Here is a 19,159-nt window from a genome sequence, read left to right as displayed (position 1 = left end):
TACAGCAGGCCAAATGGACTAAAGTTGTTCGTAGAATGCTTTTTAAAGAGTTCAGGTTATGTTACATTTACACTATTTTAGAAGATGCTGTGATTCAAGATAAATAGTGTTGCTAATTAGCTCTTTCACGGGCACCCGCCAGCCAGGCAGGACTTCGGGAGGCCATCTCCAGGGACGAGGGCTCCAGGCTCAGTGGTAAGCACCCCCGGAGCCATAACGACTGAGCAGGCTGTCCCAACAGACTAACAGCCTGAAACTGTGCTTTATACTGTACATCGGGGCTACACTTATCCAATTGCTAGAATATGCATTACTGCTACTCAGGGCACTCTTGATTCCTGGTACCAACATGTCTGGTTTGCTTAGTGAGGTCACCATTACAGAAAGAGGGTGAAAGATCTTGAGGTTTCTCACACACATGGAGTCATCTCACAAATTTTTCCTATTCTACACAACATACCTGATTAGTGATCAGAGTCATCCACCAGTCAGAGGATTCCACATGAACAATGCTGAACAAATGCTGTTCAATTCTTACTCTGTAAATCCTCTGTTAATCAGTCAACACAAAATTACTGAATGTCAGGCACTTTGCAATGAAACTGAGCACCTTGGACACTGTCTGGTTACTTGACTTGGAATTAAAAATACCTCATTCATAGACTAAGGAGCCACTTCTTAGGAAGGGACCACTCTCTCCAGCTGGTTCCTATCATCCGTCAGGGTCAACATTTCATAGCTTCCATTTCTTAAGAGTAACACCTTCTCCGATTAGATCCCTAAACTTTGGTGGCACCCCATTTGGAGGTTTTCACCCTTTTGAGTACCAACAACAGAGGCAAACCCAGGAGGGGAGACATAAAAAGACACTCTCCCAGAAGAAGGCCGTAATATATATGAAGTTATTTTTAATGAGTGTCAACACAGTGTTTGAGAATTAATACTGTAAGGCAGGGATGCTAAAGAAAATGATTCAGACATGCTTTCCACTGAGGATAGAAGAAATGAATGGTTAATAAAAGCTTCAACTCTAGGGGCTTTTTTTGGGGGGGGGGGCAATCTTAGCATGCTATCCAAAAATCACAGTTAATTTTCAGTAGAAGGGCAATTTTACTATTCGCTATTTATGAGAAATGCCTGTTCCCAGTATGGAAGCCTGCTTGGGACACTAAATTGCATGTGGAAGGCTCCATAAGTTTATGGAATCTCAACTAAGAACAGCCCCTGGAGATGACACCAGAACCAAGTGTGGTTTGCTAATGAAAATAGGACAGAGTGTTCCACGTAGAGGGGACAGTATAGAGGAGAAAAAATCATATGCTATGCATGTGCTGGAAGGAACAATCGGTTTTTGTATTACTGAATATTCTTAACTTGAGCTCCATAAACAAGGACATGTAAACAAAATAGTGTGTGTGGTGTGTGAGACCATGAACTTTCAGATTTCTTTAAAGAGCCCGTGATTTGGTGCATGTGAGAGGATGAGTTAATAACAACTGTGGGCCCAACGCGTAGCAGGGAAGGAGTGCGGGGCTAGAGATGAATGACTCAGGGCCCAAGAGACTGGGCTAAGGTTCGCGGTGGACTCCTTCCTGTGTAGTATGGAAATCCTTAAGGTTTGAAGAGAGAAATTTAGAAGGAAGACTAGTTTAAATGTAGAGGAAAGTAAAATGCAGTCCAACTGCCAAAAGCAGCTGAAGGGGCAAAACGGGGCAGTGGGAATGGAGAGAAGGAAATTAAGAGATAAAAGAAGCAGGCCAGTGGACTGAGCACCAGCCTATGAATCAAAAGGTCAAAGGTTCCATTCCCAGTCAGGGCACAGGCCTGGGGTGTAGGCCAGGTCCCCAGTTGGGAGGCAAGAGAGAGGCAACTGATTGAAGTTTTTCTTGCACATTGATGTTTCTTTCCCTCCCTTGCGTCTCTCTAAAAATAAATAAAAACTTCAGTTCTGGCTGGTGTGGCTCAGTGGATTGAGTGCTGGCCAGAGAACAGAAAGGTCACCAGTTGGATTTCCAGTTGGGGCACATGCCTGGGTTGCCAGCCGGGCCCCCAGGTTGGGGTGTGCAAGAGGCAATTGATCAATTTCTCTCTCACACATCAACGTTTCTCTCCCTCTCTTTCTCCCTCCCTTCCCCTTTCTCTAAAAATAAATAAAATCTTTTTTTAAAAAAACCTAAAAAAAAAGCATGCCAAATGTTGATATTTGCTTATATATACATAAAATGTTACTGGAGGATTCTCAATTAACCGATAATACTGGTTGCGAGTGGCTAGGAAAAGCAGGAAATTAGGGGGGAAAGATGAGGAGTCCTTTTACCGTAAACCCATCTATACCATTTGAATCACATTAAAGTACTACCTACTATAAAGATTATTGTTATAAAAGACATAAAAGTTATTGGAATGAGATGCCTCTATATAAAAAACGTGCTCACATCTCTCTCCAAATCCTCTTCGATGTTTCTAGTTGCATTTTTTAATTCCCTTGAGAAAAGCCTGTCTCTCTCTCTCTGTCTCTCTCTCTGTCTCTCTGTCTCTCTGTCTCTCTCTGTCTCTGTCTCTGCCTCTCTCTCTCGACCTGGGTAAAAAACATACCAAACTTATCAAACTTAATTTGATATCATGTAATTGTAAATAACTATTTACTGGGTTAAATTCAACCAACTGAACAGGTAGTTGTCAAAACACCAGAATGAAGTCTGGGCAATTAACCAGGAAACTCAATCTTTTAAATTTTACGATAAATAAAAAAGGCTCAAAGAAGAATCTATATCTGATTTATTAAAACAAAGATGAATCAAATAAATTACTGATGAGAAAGAGATCAGATGTAAGGTCCAGTGGTTAGTGTTACCCTAGTTTAGGCTAGCTCTTTGGCTAAAAATGATTTTTTTAATTATATGGAATGAATCTTTTGTTCAGCCTAACATAGCATATAAGGTAGGTACTACAGAATGACTAACTTAAATTGAATGGTTTCACTCATTTTAAATTAGCAGTAAGTGGACATTTATTTAACAGGTAAAAAAATAAGTACAATTTAGTTCTGCAAAACTATGTAACATTGTTTTCTATTTGGCTATGTAAACTCAAATCTGTGAAACTTGCAATACTTATTCAAAACATTTAATGGAACTGATTAAACCTGTTAATCAAAAACATACTATGTCCAGAGATCAATTTGACAACTGTTTTCATTTATTTGGTTTTATGTTTTATGTTTTGCTTTGTTCCACAAAGGATGTGAGTCAGCTTAAAATAGTAAATTCAAAAATGGGAAAATATAACTAGATAAAAATCAGAATCAACAAAAACAAGATAGAACACAAGCTCAATACCAAAGGGAAGGTCAGAACATCAATATAAGGTCATAGGTTTTTATAGGTTTATTAAAATTGAGTTACAAATTTGTCTCTGTTTCTTTGTTGCCAAATCAGAAAGGGAAATTTAATCAATTATCTGATTCCAGTTTTGCATGATGAAAAATAGACACAATAATTGTTCAAGGGAAGTAAAGCTTTTCTTTGGCATTTAGAACTGAATGGAATTTCTTGCACTGTCTTCAAACAGGAGCTGTAGAAGGGGCCATGATTTTAATAACGACATCTTATAAGTAACATAACAGTAGGTTTCTTGTGACTATTTTTATTAATAAAATCCCTCCATGTGAGCACAAGGAGGGTCGGGGCGCTGGAAAGGATGCAAAACAAGGTAACCAAGGTACAGAGTTTCTGAAGATGTGGCTAGACTCCTGGCCTAACACCTAGAGTTGGAGGGACAAGGCGGGATTGTCATGGCCTTTGTTCAGTCAACCTTATGTAAACATTATTTCTCTTAATTAAGCTTCTGATCAAATTTATGAGCAGATAACTCATATTCTCTGGTATGTGCAAAAACAAAGGCGTTCTATACTACTGTTGAGGGGCGATGAGTACACAATTACTCTTCAACCACCTGTTCCCACACTTGAAATTCAAGGCTCTACAAATTTTCTTTTTTATACCTTTTCTGCAACCATAACAATTTGGGTTCCAACATACGTGAATTGAGTGAATCCTATTAGATATAAACAACAACAAATACATGGGCTAGGGTGAAAAAAAAAAAAAAGCCTGGAATAAAAAAAATTATGCCAGGATTAAAAAAGACAGCATTTAACAAAGAAGGGATAGAGCTTTCTGCAATAAAAGCTTAGGGAAGATACAGAAAAGTAAGACACAGTAAATTCAAGCCTTAGAATTGCACTCCAGTGATGCCTGTAGAGGTAGGATACTGGGGGCTCGGTAGACAGGGCCCAGGCAGTGAACCATCCAATCATAGAGACATTGGCATTTAAGTGCAGGGTAGACACAGAATAATGCCTCTCATTAGGAACCAACTTCACTGATTTCAAGGCCAAATGTACCAGCACAATTTAAACACTCAACTTCTGTTTGTCAAGTGAACAAATAAGTGTTTATTATCTACAACAAAGTAAAAAGAGTTTACTGAGACATATGGGACAGTTTTTTGAGAAGTTTAAAGTAAGAAAGAACAATGTAAATTAACTGCTCAATATCCTTAATTACAAATTTAAGATATGTAAAATATAATTATCTTTACTTCTTAAAGGAACTTTTGCTTTGTTTCAAGGAATCATAACGTATTTTTCTTATGTGCCCTCCCCCTGTTGGTTCCTTCAATCTTACTAGCTTTTGTTTCAAAGTATTATTTCCTCCTCATCTAGGAAGAACCCAAGTAGGCTGGAGAAGCAATAAGAATAAACTGCAGTTTACCACAGTTTTGTGAAAATGAGTCTTTGGGGTAGTATGTAGGGAGGATGGTGTAGAGGTATTGAAATAACAAAAAAGAAAGAAAGAAAGCAAATGACTGAACCACACCCAGATAATTTTGTTAAGCAAGTGAAGAGGTTAATACTAACTCATAAAACTTACATATCAAAAAAAAAAAAAACCCAAAACAAAATCAAAACAGGAAATATCACAGTGCAAAAAATAAAGTAAATAAAATATAATGCAGTTATCCTCGATTTTTTTCAAGAAAACATTAAATGTAAAAACAGAAAGGCACTGAATCTCCCAAATTTCTGATTTCACAACCACCCTGGTTTGTCAAACTTGGAAACTGATATCCTTATAACCTAAGGAAAACCCCTATAGTTAAAAATGTGTATGTATACCATATATTTTGAACCATTTATGAATCATAGACAATTCTACATTTTATTTTTATCTTTCCCTGTAATAAAATACATTATAATTAGATCAACCACAACAACTCAACTTTAAAGTGAGTTAATATGTCACTTATTAACCAAATCACTGTTACCTCTGGAATAACTTAGAATTTTCTTTTAAACATGGATTGTACTTTTTAAAAATTGAGTTTAATTGAAATAAGTTTGATTACCAGTAAGACTTGGAAATGTGCAAGCTTGGACAGGAAATGAACTTTTATTAGAAGTTGGGGAGAATTACCTCATAGAGAAGGATAGCATATGGTCCTAAAAATGTCAAAATTCAAACTCAGATGTTAACTGAATTTGACTATATATATACACAAATAAGCCATTTTTAAAATCCAGTTAAACTTCAACAACCACAGGACAGAAAAATACATTTTTGACACTAAATTTTCTTTAGATGAAGCTTGAAACAGTTAATCCCAATATAATACGGTAAACGCGCAAAGAGCATCAGATCCAGGGGATTTCGGGATTGAACCAGAGGGAGGCTCTGCCCTGCTGGCGTTTACACTGGTTTATTTTCCTAAATTCTAAACCAGCAGTCCCCAACCTTTTTGGCACCAGGTCCCCGTTTCGTGGAAGACAATTTTTCCGTGGACAGGGGTGGGGGTAGCGGGAAGTGGAGCACAGGAGGTAGTAAGATTGAAGCCTCGCAGGCCCGCTGCTGCTCACCTCCTGCTGAGCGGCCCGGTTCCTAACAGGCCAAGGACCGGTACCGGTCCACGGCCCGGGGGTTGGGGACCCCTGCTCTAAACCACAATACCTCAATACAAAATTGGACCATACAATGATCCACTTTCCAAAACTCTAAACCTTACTGTTTAAAGAAAAATTAAAAACCTGTTAGAATTCTTAACCAGTTTCTCAGAAATACAAACCGTAAACCTAGTTGGAAGCTAGGCTGCGCCCAAGGCTGCCTCTGCTGGCCAGCTCAGTGCATGCGTCCAGCATATTGTCAACTCCCGACACCTGTAACAAACTTGCCACTCTTAAACACATCCCTCCATTTAAGCAGGAAGCTCCCAAGTAGGCAGCACAGGAATATCCCAGCTTCACGTATCTCCAACACAACTTGACTAATAAAAGGACCTTCTCTAACTGGCCCTAAAATGTTGGCCATAAGGCTTTGAGCCACCTATTTTACATACCAGCCAACCAGCTCTTAAATACACAAAAATCCACAGCGGCTTCTATATGCTGCTAAAATAGCGCTTTCCAAGTTAGGTGGTTTTAGCTAAAACAGAAAAAAACGCATCAGCTCACGCAGCCGAAAAAATACGGTGACACAGTTCTACCTGAGCTGCTGAAAATCCAAGGTCTTCCCCCCCCCTCGATCAGCCAGACGCCAATTTGTCCTCCCCACCCCTGCCCGCAGCGCGCGGGGGGCAAAGGGGGTGGGCGGGGAAGGGCCAGGCTCCCCTCCGCCTCCGCTCGGCCACCCGGGCTCAAGAAGAGGTTGTCAGGTTAACCAAGGGCTGTGCCCAGGGCCATCAGCACACCTCGGAACGCTCCAGCGACACAGGCGGGAGGCAAGTTTTCCGGACCCTGCCCCCGCCTCCCCCGCCCCCCCCCCCCCCCGCCTCTTCTTAGCTGCAGCATCAGCTGCGGGAGGCGGCGAAGGCTGGTACTCGCCTCACCCACCTACCTACAGGGCGGGGGCGCCGGCTCCTCGGGTCCGGGAGATGGGGATCGGGCGCACGCATTTCTGGGAGTGGTGGCCTCTGATGCTCCGCGCAGGGGAACGCATCCTCTAGGTCGGGGGAAGGAGGGGTCGTGGGGGGAACGTCTGCTAAGGAAGAGCTGGGCCAGGAAGAAGGAGCGCAGGGGCGAGCGCTCCCGGGGACCGGCGTCTGAAGCTGGTGGACGCGGCCACCCCCGGGACTCCTCAGGCCTCTCCCCGCGAGCGGCGGCGCCGGGCCAACCTCGCAGCTGCGCCTGCGGTCAGGGCATCCGCCTACACAGGCTCTCGGGCCCGGCCGGAGGCGGAGAGCTGCGGGTGGCGCGACGCGGGGTAGACGCCCGCCTCTAGCTCCGCCCGGCCAGTGCCACGCTCTGAGCCTCTCCGCCGCTGCGGGGGTCGGGGAACTCGGAGGCCAGGCTCGGTGGCTCGGGCTGCAACTGCGGCATCCTCCTCGCCCCGGCGACCTCCGAAGCTGGGAGACCAGGCACCACCGCTACCCCCGCACAGCCCCAACCTCGGCCCGGCGGCTCCGCCCCGGAGAGCTGCGCGCGCGGCCTCCGCAGGCCGCGGCCCATTGTGACGCCTCCCGACAGCGAACTCGTTGCTGCCCCGGCGGCCAGACGCTTGGCGGCAGAGCCTGGGAGGATCTTACCTCTCCCTGGGCTTCATGCCCTACAGCTGGGCTGCTGGAGCCATCACTCTACGTGGAAAGTAAGGCTTTGAGAGCAGAGCTGGAGTTAGAGCGTTATCCTCAAGCTTTAAAGCCTAGAGTTTCATTCTAGCTCGGGAACCAGTACCTTCAGCCTTCTGTCCTCTCTAGCGCTGCGTTTCGCTGAGGGGCCCACCATCTCCTCCTCCCCCTCCTGCTCCCGTCCCCGGTACAGCATCCCGGATGCTGCCAAATTGCAATCGTTACAGCAATAGGGACGTAGCAATTGGACCCTCCAGCCTGACTCTTGGCAGAGAGCCGAGAGAGCTTGGGCTGGGAAGATCTGCACCGGCAGCCGAGCAGTGCCTGTGAGCTTCCCATTCCCACTTGGGTGCTGTACATTCTCTGGTCCCATGACCAGCACGGCAAGATGACTAGGAGGATTTGGCCGCAAGGTTTACCCTTACTCAGAAGGGCGGGCGGGGGCTCAAAGCAGAGCCTGCAGCTGGTCTGATAGGACTGGTGTGTCAGAGGCCACACACGGTCACATTAGATAGCAGCCTCCTTTCGGTTGCTGCCGCTGCTTAACAGCCTCTCGCGGCGTTCGGAAGCAATTAACAGCGGTGGCTTTGGGGTTTCAGTTGCAAACGGTCATGTTGTATTATCTTGCAGACTATAGAATAATCGCCCAATTCTTTACTCATCATGAATGTAACTGGACCTCAGGTTTACATCTTCATAATTTCAACGTGAAAAATTAGGTGTTTTCCTCTTTCTTTAGGGTATCGTGCTATTTGGAAATTATTTTCATGGGAAAATCAAACTCCTAAAATATAGAGTTGATTTCATGGAATTAAAAGAACATGGTTTGAGATGTCCAGAGAAACTGTTCTCACAGTTCTTTGATGAGTGCTTTTATGATTTTAAAATCTAAAATCATCTTGCCGTGCTGGTCATGGGACCAGAGAATGAACAGCACCCAAGTGGGAATGGGAAGCTCACAGGCACTGCTCGGCTGCCGGTGCAGATCTTCCCAGCCCAAGCTCTCTCGGCTCTCTGCCAAGAGTCAGGCTGGAGGGTCCAATTGCTACGTCCCTATTGCTGTAAGGATTGCGATTTGGCAGCATCCGGCATGCTGTAACCCGGCCGGGAACAAGGAGGGAGGGGAGACCGCGGGGCTCCTTTGCAAAACGCAACACAGGAATGGACAGTGGGCTGAATTTACTGCGGCCAGGAGTTTTTTAATAAAAAAATAATAATTTTTTAAAACGCAAAGGAAAAGATATGTTTCAAAGCAATACAAATCGTGATAAAATCACTTAGACTTTTTGAGATGAGTTCCTCTAAGGAAAGCTGTGGTCCAGTGCATAAGCAGGGAGGAGACTCACTGCTCTGGGTTCAGGAAACATGAGCACTTGACCACTTCCAGGGACTCCAGCTGATCTAGAGCCCCAGCTTATTTTCAAAATTGCCTATTACTATTCATGATATGTTGCCCTCAAATCAAAATAACTCAGTTATAGGAATGTGTGTGTGTGATATTTATACAGTATATGATGTATGAGTGACATAATGAAGTCACTTAATGATATTTTGGCAGTTGCTTAACATAATTTGTAAAGAGGTCTGCCTTAGAATATAGCTTCTGCAGGAAATGTTCATTGAGTTGCAGTTCTAGACTGATTACATCCTTTCCCACCCAAATCCCTCTTTCTTTTTCCACCTACGGGCCCAAATTAAGTAGTGATCTTTTTTATTAGCAAAGATATAACTAAGTATGTACAGGGTTGGGCAAAAGTAGGTTTACAGTTGTTTGTATGGGAAAAACATGCAGGTTATCATTATTACAATAGCTTTATTCAAAAGTATCACAATGGCACAGTACTTTTGCCCACCCCTGTATTTTAAAAGAAGTAACCATCAATTATAAAATGTCAGCCTTTCAAAAACATTGCATGTAAGTTAAGGATCCTCTTTACTATCTTCATGAATTCACAGGACTGCATGCTGTATCATATTTATTTTAACATTTTATTACAGTGAAAGTCCCAGTAAAATAAAGATTTCTACTCCCTAGCTTAGAGGATGGAAGAAATTCCCCCTTAAAGATTCTTCACTCATTATATTTCATTAAACTCAACACATTCATTTGCCAAAGCCTTGTGTTTATATAGAAATCAGAAGTCATAAAACCATTTCCTTTCTTTCTATAACTGTGCTGTCAAATACGGTACTCACTAGTCACATGTGGCCATTTAAATTTAAATTTAAATTTAATTAAAAATGTTTTTTGCCCTGGCTGGTGTAGTTCAGTGCATTGAGCACAGGCCTGCCAACCAAAGGGTCACTGGTTGGATTCCCAGTCAGGGCACAAGTCTGGGTTGCAGGCCAGGTCCCCAGTAGGGGCGCATGAGTGGCAACATTGATGTCTCCCTCTCTACTTCCCTTCCCCTCTCTCTAAAAATAAATAAATAAAAACGTCTAAAAAATGTTTTTTACCCCGGAAGACACATTTCAAGTACTCAAGAACCATGGCTAGTGACCATTATTTTGAGCATAATAAAATAGAACATTTCCATTATTGCAGAGAACTCTTCCAGAAAGTGCTGCTCTAAATAGGTGAAATTTTAATTAGGAGATAAGATATAACACATAAAATGATTTTGGAAATCGTAGTACACTAAAGATCAAACCTCATTAGAATGTGTCCTTCTTAAGAATACGGTAATCCCTAAGAATTTAGGCTCTGGCTTCCGACTGCCGCTTTACTGCACGCTGACCTTTGGTAAATTACTTAACCCCCCATTGCGTTATCTGTAAAAGGAGGATAATAGTACCAGCTTCACAAGGTAGACAGAAGGATTAAAATTAAATGAGATAATCCACGAATGATGCTTAAAGTCTAGAATGTGACCTTCAAGAAAAGTCAGCTATTACTCTAATAATATACATAATTATAATAAAGCTTTTCCTTTTTAAAATTTTATCCCTAGTAACTCTTATTGTACCTGTCTAATAGAAGATGCTCGGTAAATGCGGAGTTAATAAGAAATTACAATGCTACATTAATTTTTATGGATATGAGGGCCTCTGTTAAATATGAAAACTGACCTATCTCTGTTGAAGAGTAGAGGCCATTGTAGGTAGGACTATCATCTCACGTTTTCTGGGATAAGTAACCTTGTATGGAGTAGTTATAGAGAAGCAGAGATCCCCTCAGCTCTTAAAAGGAAGAGAAAAAGAGGGATCACTTCACCTGCCCTACTCCTCTTTGTTGTGCCACGTGACAGGAACTGGACCAGTAGGAGGCACCTGGAACCCTGAGTTTAGGTATTAAGTGTTCTCCCAGGTGAATTCCTGAAGGGCTTGGGTAGGAATTCCATGGCTTCAGGAAACATCAAACAACAGCAACTGTTATTGCAAAGGTGTTCAGTATTTTTCTTACATATCTATCTAAAAATAACTTTGTAATGAAGTACGATTTGTATGGCTTTTTAAAAACACAACACTGGCAACCTCACATCAAAGTGGGATCCAGGACCATTGGCAAATGCTGGTCTACACACTGCCAAAATGAAAGGCTTCCTGGATATGCAATGAGCTCACAGCCACCGAAGCCAATGCGATCACAGAACTTCTTTGGAAGTTTTCTCAGTAAGGATGTCAGAGAAGAGATTTATGCATTGGGTGATGAGTTTAGTCTACTAGCACCAAAAAACATTCACTTTTTAGTGGTTAAACATCTCTTCCTCTTTTTAGCAGAAAGAGAAACACCTCCTTTCACACACTGACTCAGGGTGGTTAAGAGGCAGGAGTTCCATAGGAGGTAAATGCTGATTGACATCTATGGAGGTCTGTGGGTAGCCATCCTGCACCTACAGAGGCAGAATGGATTTCACTATTTAACAGTATTGAAGGCAGTGGCTCATTTTCACAACTGGGGCCTAGGTTCCACGCTTCTCTTGGCTTGTTATAAAGGCTAAAGAGGAAGTAGAAATCTCCTTACCATTCAAAAGGAGGAGCCTACCAGAGTGTATTATTGCTAAAGAAAACACTGATGTACATAGAAAGAGATGGCTGTCTGTGTGCTTGTTAGCATGCTGAATTTAGGACTGATTATTTAAATTAAGCCCAATAAATTTGCCCTTTTCTTTTATTCACGATAAATTTTAAAATATCTGTTCTTGGACAGTTCTGCTGTCTTATTTCTGCTAAAAATAGTCTGCTCAATAGCTTGAGAATTCATTAGATATTTTTACATCTTCTGAAAAACTTATTCAAATAAGCTGGTGCTAAGATATAATTTAAAATTCTGAAATGAATCCATAAACTCAAAGTGACATTAAGTGATGGTGGTTGTTTGGACTTACTGGATGAAAGAGATTTACACTGCAATAAGCTAAAAAGGGAGTTTTTCGAAGGAAATAACTACAGGTTCACAAAAAGTTGCAAGAAATGTAGAGGAAAGTCTTGGAGGAAAGTTTCTCCCCACCCTTTCTGCCTTAGCTATTCCCCCAATGGTAACATCTTGCATAACTACAGTACAGTATCCAAACCAGAAAATTGACCTTGTTACAATCTTCAGGGCATATTCACATTTTAGCAGCTTTACGTAAGTTCTGTGTGTGTGTGTTTCTATGCAGTTGTCTCTCCTACCACCACCACCACAAGATACAGCTTCGTTCTGTCTCTGCAGAGCTCCCACAACCTGCCCCTGTACAGTCACATCCGTCCTCTGCCTGATACATCTAATTTCTGCCAGTCGTTAATCTGTTCCCATCTCTATAATTTCAAAAATGCTAAATACATGGAATCGTATAGTATGTAGCCTTTTAGATTGACTTTTTCCCCCTCCACTCAGCCTAATTCTCTTAGAATGCATCCAAGTTGTTATGTGTAGCAATAGTTTGCTCCTTTTTCAGATAAATATTCCATGGTATGGATATGTTCCACAGGTTATTCACTCACTGAAGGACATTTTGATTGTTTCCAGTTTGGGAAGTATTGTAAGTTTTGGGGTATTATAAATGAACAGAAGTTTTCATTTCTCTGGGATAAATGTCCAAGAATACAATTGCTGGGTCACATGGTCCCAGAATGTTTAGTTTTATAAGAAACTGCCAAACTGTTTTCCAGAGTGGATGTACCATTTTATATTTCCATCAACACAGTATGCATGATGAGCTATGATTTTTTTAATCTATTAAATAAATTTATTAAAGTATAGCCACATATCTCTTTTACTTTCTACTACTCTAATTGTTTGTTTCCTTGAACCCCACCAGACTAAACTTCAAGGTCAGGGATCCTGTTTTGTTCCCCTCGATGTCTTTGATGCCTAACATAGTACCTGACATATGTTAGTCAATAAATATTTTTTCAGTGAATGAACAAATTAACAAACAGAAGAATACCTGAGCCACACTGAAACCATACTGAAAAATAAAATTGTCAGTAAGTTATAACTATAATTGAATTTGCTTCGATGCCATGATTTTAATTCCAATATATAACATTTTCTAATCAGATATTGAGGCACTCTATTATGTAAGTCACTTGTAGGCAAATTAATAAAAACCAATTGCTAAATTATGTCAGGCTAACATTATTCATTGTACTACTTTGGTAACAGAAGACTATCAGAAATAATCTAAATGACCAATGATAAGAAACCACTTTTAAAAATATCTATACAATAGAATATTATGCAGTTATCAAAAATAATGAGAAAAGTCTTATGTAAGAAATGGACATCCTTCAAATAATGTTGACTTAAAAAAAGGTTAGAGACGTGTATTAGAGTACACACTTCTTCGTGTGAAAATAAAGGAAACTGGAAAATAAGGAAACTTAAAAGATACATGCATAAAGATGTTAATTGTCCCTAAGTCAGTAGATAAAGTACAGGGTGTGCCTGGACCATCTTGTGCTAGACAGTAAAGAAGTGGTCAAAATTTATAGAGACATGTCAACAGAATATAGGAGCCAGCCTAGAGACTCTTGGACAAATTAGGGATAATGTAAGTATTATGAATAACGACAGCAATAGATTATAACATTGAATTAAAAAACCACAAAATCAGAAAAAGAATTAGTCCAAACTGATATTTAATAATTAAATAGATAATAAAAGCAGGAGGAAAGTTCTTTGCATGAGAATGAAAAAATTGAAATATCATTATTTTATAATCACCCTAATAATAATTGATTTGGGCTAGGATTAACACTGCATATGAAAACCATTGGGTGAAAGTTTGCTGAGGAACCAAAGATTCGTACATTCTCAAAGCTGTGAGTGATATGTTTTTAAAAATATTTATTAATTACAGGTATAAATAAATGGTAATTTTACAATGGAGAAATACATCAGACACCTTAAAGAAATTATCAAACCTCCGTATAAGTTTCTTATTGCTGTTGTGAAACATTACCACACACTAAGGAACTTAAAATGACATAAACGTATTACCTTAGTTCTGTAGTCCAGAAATCGGACACACATCTTAGCAGGCTAAAATCTGGCTGTTGGCAGGGCTGACTTCTTTCTGGAGACTCCAGGGGATAGCCTGTTTCCTTGCACTGTCCATCTTCTAGAGACCACCTACAGTCCTTGGCTCATGGTCCCCTTTCTCCACCCGCAAAGACTGCAGAAGCAGAGTGAACCTTCCTCAGATCACTGGGACTCTGACTCTTCGGGCCTCCCTCCTTTACCGATAAGGATACAGGTGATGTTCTGGATCCACCTAGCTAATGCTGGATAATCTGCCTCAACATCCCTAATTTAATAGCACCCATGAGGTTTCTACTGCATGTGAGGTAACATTCTTGCGTCCTGGAAATTAGGACTTGGACATCTCCATGGGCATCGTCAGTCTGCCTACCACATTTACATTGCAGATAATACCATACATCAGCATTATGTGCAGTCTGATGTAATGCATTGAAAAGAGCACATCACTTAAGGTAGTTTTCCTGCCAAAAGAAATATTTAATGGTATCTAAATTGAGGGACTTTCTGAAACAAATGTTCTTCACTATTCAAAAAAGTCAATTTTTTTTAAAGGAAGAAGACTGGGAAATTATCCTCGATTAAAGGAGACTACAGAAACATGACAAATCAATGCAGTATATAATCCTTGAGTGAATGCTGAATAAAAAGTATGAAAAGTGTTATTAGGACAAGAGGAAATTTTGATTAACTGTGCAATAAATAATAATATTGTATCACATTTAAAATTCTTAAGTGTCATAAATGCATTTCTTGTTTTTAGGAAATATATGATAAACTATTTAGAAGTAAAGTATGATATCTGCAAGTGAACTCAAATGCTTCAGAAAAAAAGATCAAGGAAAAAAAAATATGGCAAATATTAACAACTGGTGAATCTAGATCATTACTGTAAAATTGAAATACAATACAAGCCATATATATACTTTTAAATACTGTATATACAGCATTACATTTTTAAAAGTAAAAAGAAAATTAACTTTAATAATATTTAACTCAATATATTTAATCATTTAAAAATGTAACCAATATAAAAATATTGAGATATTTTACCTTTTTAATTTTTTTTCAGAATAAGGCTAGTATATGTTCAACACATAGAACATGTAAATTTGTACTAGCCACATTTCACTGCACGGTAGCCACATGTTTCTGGTGCTACTAAACTGGATAGCACAGATCTAAATGATGAGTATTATGTGTGTTTAGTGTCATAATTTTCTGTAGGTTTGAAGTGTTTCAAGATAAAAAGAGGACAATAAAAATAGATAATGTATATCCACAAACTATATCTAATAGGGTACAAAAGAAATTGTTAACACTGGTCACCTCTAGGAAGAAAAAATGAGGAGTAATTAGGGGATAAGAGAGGGACAGTGGTTTTCACTGTACCCTTTTCTACCTTTTGTACAATACTGTGACTAAACCTATTAAAACAAATTAAAATTATTCTATAAGTACTATCTCCTTTATCTTTTTATTCAAAACCAGATATGCCATAGTTATACAGATACTGAATTGCAATGTTGTATACCTCAAACTTATGTAATGTTAACATAGGTTACCTCAGTTTAAAAAAATAAAACAAGACACTAATGTTAAACTCTGGCAAACCCCAATTTAGAGGTAAGAGCTCCATCTACTGAACTCAATTCCTAAAATTTCCTTGTAGGATAGAGGTGTGTGTCTCATCCAAAATATAATAAAGTTTAGAAATTTCTTCTGGTTTTCCCATCTTTATTTATTAGCCTTAATAAATCCTATTAATTTTCCTGTTTGCATGCAATTAAATAATTTTAGATAAATCTTACCAACAATCTAAATTCATCTCTGAGTTGCTGAAAACAAGAAAAAATATGCAAGCACAGGCTCACCTAAATTCTGTGGTAATGGATGAAGACTAATTTACGGTGGCGCCGGATGTTATGAGCAAGTTCATTACAAATTTATATCTGTTTTACTTAAGCCTTCTTGCATCTTGCAGCGGAACAAGGGTCTCTTGGGTTGCATTTGTTTGGCTGTAACGGTTGGCACTTTCAAAGCTGAGTTACATCCTATTGCCTCTGCTCGTTATTTCATGAGCCTTTCTGAATCGAGGTGGGCGGTAAGGTTTCTTGACTCATTTGGTAATTGCATCATTTCCTAGCTGTGTCTCGTACAAAATGCGGAGAGGTGAAGCAACGGCCCAGATAATAATACTGTTTGAAAAATATGAGGATAATGGGTATCGAGGGTTTGAAGGGTTTATATGAATATGGTTTCAGATGCCCTGGTTCTTCAGCAGGCACCACCCACAGCTCTCTCAGCCTCGTAAGCCTGATTCCTAAATAAGTAATCATCATGTTACAGATATAGACACATAGATAGATAGATACACACATAAATATATAATGTTCTCCCCAAATCAATACATTTTATTTATATATATAAATGAAACCACGCGTCCATAAGGCCACCTGGCCCTTCATCACCCACATTTAGAGAGCATATGCTTTGTGCCAACAATGTGTGCGGTGTCACACCCAGCTCGACAACGTGAAACGCTCTCCACCGATGGCAGTATACTGTTAGATTTAGTAAAATGTTTAGTGGAACTTAACGTCTGCTTTAGCGAGAAAGACGGACAGAGATAGGCTAGATTTAGAAAAAGCGGCGAGGTGATTAAGAAAATAAGGTTCTGGACGGTATTTTAACAAGTCTAAGCATAGATATTTACATGTAATGTAATTAGAATACAATTTCAGCACGTCTTTTCCAGCAGCAGAAGCGATTTGGATTTGGAGGTTCCAACTCTTTCTTTTAGGAGCCGCAGTGGAACTCTGCAGGGAGCGCGGACGATTTCCTCCAGCTTTAGGGACTAAGGCCCAGAACAGGAAGGAAATGGGGTAGAGCTTGAAACAGCAATCTTGTTTCCTATTGGTTAGGTTTGAAAGCAGTTTTTTTTTTTTAAGTAACAAAGGCGATTCTGGAAGGCTTTTAGTCAGGTTCCCTGGTGGTCTAGTGGTTAGGATTCGGCGCTCTCACCGCCGCGGCCCGGGTTCGATTCCCGGTCAGGGAAGGTACTTTTTGGCTTTAGTCCTGTAGTTTGCTTTTCATTGGATGGTTCTTGCCATTTTTATTACTCATAAAAATGCAATTAGTTTTTAAGTGTTATTTAATCTACAGTTTAAAATATGCCATTCCTATTTACCTGTACTGTATGCATTCAAATGCATACCGAAAAGATCCCTGATTTCTAAAGTACTCTAAAATATTTGTCCAAAAAAATTTTAAGCCACTTGTAAAACTAAATTTTCCAGCTTTTGAATACAATCTGGATGTGTATACAAGAATTAATTTTTAAAAGTCTTTTTTTAATCTTGAGCTTTGTTTGACTAATATAGGGAGTGAAATTATTTTAGGAGAGATTATACCTATTTTGCATCATGCTTAGAGTCATGAGATAGATATAATTATATATATATGTAATGTGTTTTGTAGGTTATTTGTTTATATTGGAGCTGTTCTTATGCTGTTTTCATTTATGAATCTAAGATTTATTTAATAGTATATTTTTGGTTAATTACCAAATGGTTTATTATGTTTACTTTTAATGCTTCATTTTAGTTATTTTAACTGTTGTGTTTTAAATTTTCTCTAATAGAGTCCCACAAATTTGGCAATTTTTTTGCATCCAGCATGGTAATTTCCAGAGGATAAATTATATGGGCCTCTCAAGAAAGCAAGTTAGGTATCATTAGGAATTGTTACATTCGAAAAAAAGTAGGAAAGGAGGATTCTGGGAGTTACCCCTCCTAAAATATAAAAATGTTGGAGGCAAAGAGAAGACAGACAGTGAGATATATTTTCCCCAAAATCAATTCATGGCTTTTATTACATCTTTAAAATACCACAGATAAGTAAGTCTGAGGAATCATCTGGCGTCTTGCTGTTGCTGTAGCTGGATAACAGGTCTTATTTGGTCTTATTCAGCAGCCTTCTGAACTGTTCATTTTTCAGATACATAGATAACGTCCAACATTTTTTCTGATATTCTTACTTTTAACTTTTATGCCTTGCTGAATCAAAGCAACTGAATTTCATAGAAGTTCAAAGTCATTTCCTTCTAGAATTAACTCAAATTTCTGGGCATACAATACTGAACAAGCAATGCCTGACTTTATCCGACTCCTGTGAATATATTTTTTGCCCAAGAAATTTCTAATTTCAGCGAGAGGACTATTCTTCTGTGTAAGGATGTTGATGGGGAAGTGAGCATACACAGACTTTACCTTGTAATGGAAGCCCAGTTGTAACACCCTTGATCATGTTCTGTGCATGACTGCAACTAATGCAAAGAGTAGCGAGTTCCTTTCTATTTCCCACCATTGGTCAACCTGGATCCTCTTCATTTTCTTTCCAAGGAGACTGAGTTCTACATTGATGTTACTGAAGTCCCTTCGCACGGTGCCTCTGGGCCCTTTACAACAACTGTGCATCCATCCCTTCAGAGTGCTGTTGACATTTTCTGGAATGTCAACAGTCTCATTATTGAGAATGGTCTTCATCCTTGGAGTAGATGCTGCAAAGCCAAATACTTTTTAATCTCGAAATTTCAACAACATTCTATCCTTTGTCAATTTTTGAGCTGTTGGGTTTTTTGGCCATTTCTTTTTAAACCTAAAATTACACAATAACATAGAAATGAACTAACAGCTTGATTAAAATAGCCTTGTTTTTCTTTCCTTGTAGCTGTGCTGAGACTGGTTTGGAAGAGGAAAATAATGAGTATTTATTAATGGTTCAGGGAGTTGAGAAAAAAAAAAAGATGTGACCTTAGTGTTTAAGGAATCTTCCATTGGGGAAGGAAGACAGAAATATATTTATTATTGCCATTAACAAAAAAAATAGGCACAATTTATTGATGATTTGGTATGTGGTAGGCTTGTCAAATAATTATAACATACAATGAAGGGAGAAGGAAGTAGGTGCAAGAATAAAAATTGAACTTGAAAACTGATCCCAAAGCTAAGTTAAAGGCCAGTAGGATCTGGAAAGCCTGAGAGGAGGTGATTGGGCATTTTATCTAGCAGGGGT

The 19,159-nt window shown here is 39.6% G+C and overlaps 1 protein-coding gene and 1 non-coding gene across 5 annotated transcripts in view; one reads left to right on the top strand and one right to left on the bottom strand.

Moving 5' to 3' along the window:
* NCOA7 (nuclear receptor coactivator 7) overlaps positions 1-7,425 on the bottom strand; it is a 135,165-nt gene extending 127,740 nt beyond the window's left edge. For 3 of the 4 annotated variants that reach the window (XM_054569926.1, XM_054569921.1, XM_054569924.1), the window contains exon 1: positions 6,891-7,425. The gene's annotated coding sequence lies outside the window, so the exon portion shown is untranslated. The remainder of the gene's footprint in view (positions 1-6,890) is intronic. The other variant, XM_054569922.1, reaches the window with a different exon arrangement.
* Positions 7,426-17,069: 9,644 nt separating this feature from the next.
* Positions 17,070-17,141, top strand: TRNAE-CUC (transfer RNA glutamic acid (anticodon CUC)). The gene has a single exon. It is a non-coding gene; the product is annotated as a tRNA-Glu (tRNA).
* Positions 17,142-19,159: the final 2,018 nt, after the last annotated feature.

The sequence above is a fragment of the Pteronotus mesoamericanus genome, unplaced genomic scaffold (assembly GCF_021234165.1).
Source record: "Pteronotus mesoamericanus isolate MK-2021 breed Mesoamerican mustached bat unplaced genomic scaffold, CSHL_Meso_final contig_20, whole genome shotgun sequence".
NCBI lineage: Eukaryota > Metazoa > Chordata > Mammalia > Chiroptera > Mormoopidae > Pteronotus > Pteronotus mesoamericanus.
Note: the sequence above shows the minus strand (reverse complement) of the source record. Positions and strands in the feature narration are given on the sequence as shown.